This window comes from Colobus angolensis, unplaced genomic scaffold, assembly GCF_000951035.1.
Source record: "Colobus angolensis palliatus isolate OR3802 unplaced genomic scaffold, Cang.pa_1.0 Scaffold8, whole genome shotgun sequence".
Taxonomy (NCBI): domain Eukaryota; kingdom Metazoa; phylum Chordata; class Mammalia; order Primates; family Cercopithecidae; genus Colobus; species Colobus angolensis.
In genome coordinates, this window is record NW_012121820.1 from 3,648,299 (window position 1) to 3,653,040 (window position 4,742).

General features: G+C 45.5%; 1 protein-coding gene across 1 annotated transcript in view; it reads left to right on the top strand.

The window, feature by feature from the left end:
* Positions 1 to 6: 6 nt before the first annotated feature.
* The window catches only part of B4GALT5 (UDP-Gal:betaGlcNAc beta 1,4- galactosyltransferase, polypeptide 5), an 83,362-nt gene continuing 78,626 nt past the window's right edge, over positions 7 to 4,742 (top strand). The window contains exon 1 of the mRNA XM_011928829.1: positions 7 to 61. The gene's annotated coding sequence lies outside the window, so the exon portion shown is untranslated. The remainder of the gene's footprint in view (positions 62 to 4,742) is intronic.

The following is a 4,742-nucleotide window of genomic DNA, read 5'->3' on the forward strand; positions in this document are numbered from 1 at the left end:
CTCTTCTTCTTTTCTCTCTCGTCCTCGCTGCTCTACTTCGTCTATGTGGCGCCCGGCATAGGTAGGAAGGGGGTTTGGGACCCCGTCGGCTGCCGCTCTGGCCTTGAGGGACCCGGGGAATCCCCGCCCCTTCCTGGGGGCCCCGGCCGGGAGGCGGCCTCCAACCTGGTCCTCCGAAGACTCTGGAGTCCTGGCCCGGCTCTCGGGGACCCCAGGACATTCCTGTCCTCCACACTCCAACGGGCTCCCGGGACTCCTCTCCCGCGCCAGCCTCCGGCCCACCCCGCCCCTCATAACGCCGCCCTCGCGAACCGGACGGTGCCTTCACGCCCGCCCCTTGCTCCGGGACCCTCTTCCCGCTCTTGCTTCGCTGGAACTCCCACGTCCCGCTCCTCTGCTCGAGAACTCCCGCTTCACCTTCCCGTCCCCGGGGTCTCCTGGAACCCCCATTCCCGGCATTCCCCGCACCCCAAGCCCCCGCGGCGCGCCCGCTCCCTGCCGAGCCCATGTGCCCGGGTCTCAGGCCGCCCCACCTTCTGGCTCCCATCCGTCCTCCCCCACTCCCCGTGACTCCATCGTTTCCTGCTCCCGTGAGCCCCCTCCCTCCCCTTTTTTCCACCACTTCCCCCATTACATCCACCTCCAGGTCCTCCGTAACTCAACGTTCACTTCTTCAATGGCCTGATCTCTCTGCCTGCCCGGTGGCACCACCTTTCTCCTTACAGACGTCCACCCATTCAGTCTCCTGCTAACCCCCTGAGCGTCCCATGCCTCTTGCCCATCTCCCTCTGCCCCCACCTCGCGTATCCACAAGGGCACATCCTTGTTACCTTTGCCCCCAGCCCCCCAGCCTTTCAGCCACAGCTTCTTTCTCAGCTGAAGACCTGGGGAAGGGGTGCTGTCTGTATTCTCCTTTCTTCCACTTCTGCCCTCTCCTAGCCTTGCGGGTGGATAGTGGTTCTTCAGTATTGGATAGTGCCTGCTCTGGGGACAAAGGGGAAGTTTAAATTGGCCCTAAAGAAGGGGATATGGCTGGGGTCTTTGGGAAATGGTACCAGGTGAGAAGGGGGAGCATGGAGGAAAGATGTAATGGGTACTCCTTCTTTTCAAAGTCTTATCCTTTAAAGGAAAGGCAGTCTCTGGAGAAACTGACCCTGCCACCCCTCCCCCGCCCTCCCCAAACATAGTCTTTTATAAGACCACAGGGCACCATTTAGGACAGGAAGAGATCAGAAGGAAAGACAGCATGATGGTTAAGAGCGGAGGACACAGAGGTCAGACTTGCATTCCATTCTCTGCCCTGTATGACCTTGGGCAGGTTACTAAGCCTTAGCTTTTCTCCTCTGTAAAATGGGAATATGAGCCCAATCTCATACGGTGTTAAGGATGGAAGTAGATACTTGTTCTTTAAGAGCACTCACCACTGTACCTGATGCTTGAAGAGTTTTAAAAATAAGTAAATGCAGGTATTACATGTAACTTCCAGGAAGAAGGGAGTTAGGTGGAAGGCTTAAAGAATGTGTTTGCCTGACTTGGCATCACTATGAGGAAACCTCAGTTTATGGTGAAAAATGATCAGAAGATGCTGTTGGGGCAGGGGCAGGAAGAGTAAATTCTGCTAGAAACATGTTGGATTATATGGCTTTTAGGAAAGGGTTGATGGTTTAGCTTTAGGGAAATGCCTTTTAGGATTGTAGCAATAACTAGTGCTATTCTCTGTTGACCTGTCAACACAGAACTAGCTGAATAGAGAAATTTCCAGATAGAGCAGGAGATCGTCTCCTGATTATTTTTTAAAGCATATTTTACTTGTGGTTAATGTTGGTGTTTTGAACTATCAACTAGATCTGGAAAGATAGAACAGGCAACATCAGATTGCCCTGTTTACAAAGTGTCATAGGGGAAAGTGTCCCTCTAGGAAGGTATAATATGTAGCCTGATGGATTTGATGAGTAGATTGTAAAAGGGTTGCGATTCTGGCAGAACAAGAGCAGATAACTAATTAGTGGAATTAACTGAGAAAATAGTTCATTAGCATGTTGGCTATTAGACTTTAATAAAAATGGGTGTGAAAAGATGGGATTTGGACCTAGAGGCAGTCTTAGAGCCATAAGCCTTTTTTTCTCCTTTTGTGAAAGTGACAGGTACTTCTGGTCTAAGTCCATAAATCAACTATATCTAAATGGAAAACTATCTACTGTGATGGTAATCACCCTTTTGATAGAAAGGTTAGAAGCCAGATTCTCCAACAGAAATGGAACTTATCAATTTAATTAAGATTCCTCAACAGTAGATTTTTAGGTCAGTGGAACCCCTGTATAAAGCGATGAGCTACTGCCATGCCTAGAATCCTATATCACTGATAGCTGAAAAAGAGGCAGGGCAGTTACATTTTCATTAGTACTGTATCTCTTTGAATGTAAGCCTTCTGAAGGGGAATTCTACTTAGGATGGAAATTTTGTTCGTGGGAAAGGGGAACAATAAAAAAAGGATGTGGAGTAGTTACATTTAGCTGTTTGCCCTTCCTACTAATGATTTTTTTTTTTTTTTGATACAGAGTCTTGCTCTGTTGTCCAGGCTGGAGTGCAGTGATGTTCATAGCTTACTGCAGCCTTGATCTCCTGGGCACAAGCGATCCTCCTGCCTCAGCCTCCTGAGTAGGTGGTATTACAGGTACATACCACCCTGCCTGGCTAACTTTTAAAACAGTGTTTTTGTAGAGACAGGATCTCACTATGATGTACAAGCTCTGTTGAAATTAAATTTTTCGAATGTCTAGCTTTGGAAGTGGGGTGGCAAATTTTTTCAAGGTTAAGGCGATCTGGGGAAATAAAAGGTTGGTTTGTGTTCCTTGGGATATGAAGACCTTATTTGAACAATTATTAAAATGCGCTTAGAAAATAATATTAGGTTGGCTGGGCACAGTGGCTCACGCCTGTAATCCCAGCACTTTGGGAGGCTGAGGTGGGTGGATCATGAGGTCAGAAGTCAAGACCAGCCTGTCCAAGATGGTGAAACCCCGTCACTACTAAAAATACAAAAATTAGCTGGGTGTGGTGGCAGGTGTCTGTAATCCCAGCTACTCAGGAGGCTGAGGCAGGAGGATCGCTTGAACCCAGGTGGCAGAGGTTGCTGTGAGCCGAGATCGCACCACTGCATTCCTGTCTGGGCAATAGAGTGAGACTCTGTCTCAAAATAAATAAATAAATAAATAAAAATAACATTAGGTTGAGCCATATGAAATTTCTGTTTTTTGCAGGTCAAAAGAGTTGCCTATCAGCAGTTTCATGTAGTTCACTTTAATAAATTTCCCAGTGACAATTCTGCTTTCTGGCACAGTGGAAAGTGTTGGACTTGTGTTTCCTTCTAGGTTTAACTTTTTCCAGTGCTTGCTTTTGATTTGCTTTGTATATCCTGTGGCTACGTTGTGCTCAAGGGCTAGAGATATCTTCACTCCAAGAATACATTACGATTATATTCAGAAATAGTAGACTTGAATTTGAAATAAGAAAAATCATGTAGCTATAAATGTTTTGAATTGTCCATGTATACTGTAACCCAGCCAACATTTTAGCCTAACCATTAACTTAGTATTTTTGAGATCTCATGCCACTTAATATGGGTGACCCGTATTCTAAGAGCAAAGGAAGCTTTTCTTGGACTTGAGAGTCATCTGTGAAATGGGGTACCATCTCACCTAGAAAATTGGATATGAGGAAAATTACTAAACAAGACTATTAATAGTGTGTTTGCAAAAAATACAAAGTGCCCTCAGCCATAATAATCCCATTTGATCCATTTAATGTTTTAAAAGTATGGCTTCGTTGGGATTTTTTTTTTTTTTTAAGACAGAGTTTCGCTCTTTTGCCCAGGCTGGAGTGAAGTGGCGTGATTTCGGCTCACTGCAACCTCTGCCCTGCAGGTTCAAGTGATTCTCCTGCTTCAGCCTCCCAAGTAGCTGAGATTATAGGCGCTTGCCACCACCGGCCAATATTTATATTTTTAGTAGAGATGGGGTTTTACCATGTTGGCCAGGCTTGTCTCAAACTCCTGACCTCAGGTGATTCACCCACCTCAGTCTCCCAAAGTGCTAGGATTACAGGCGTGAGCCACCGTGCCTGGCCGGGAGTTGTATTGTTAATTTTGGAAGTAGTGTTTTATGTTGGCAATTTAAAAGGAGAAGGTTGGGACAGAAAGTGAGAGAGTGAAAGAAAGTGGTAGATTTGATAAAGAGCAAGGTAATAATGTTGCAGAAAAATGTGATGTCCCTTCTCTTCAGCCCTCTACCCCCTAGCCTTTATGATTCTCATTTATTTAATCACTTGTTTTATTTACAATGTTGAAATATCCCTGTTCCCTTTAGGGTTCTGCAGAAAACTTTTGAACTTATTTATGACTCGCTAACTTAAAAAAAATCTGAGAGCTCAGAGTACTTCCATACTCTAGTCCGATCAGGTCTTTCAAAAGATAACAGAAGCGAGCTATTTATAAATATACATATGAAGTGCTGATTTAAAATCTTAATAAGTTTATGGTACCATCATATGGCAAAGTTGTGTAGAGATTACTGACCTTAGCAAATTGTTAAAACAGTTACCGGTTTCAAGAGAGGTGCCTCTGCATGGTTAGGGGTAATTGTTTATGCATTGATGAGTTTTTTTTTTTTTTTTTTTTAGATGGAGTCTCGCTCTGTTGTCCAGGCTAGAGTGCAGTGGCGCAGTCTCAGCTCACTGCAACCTCT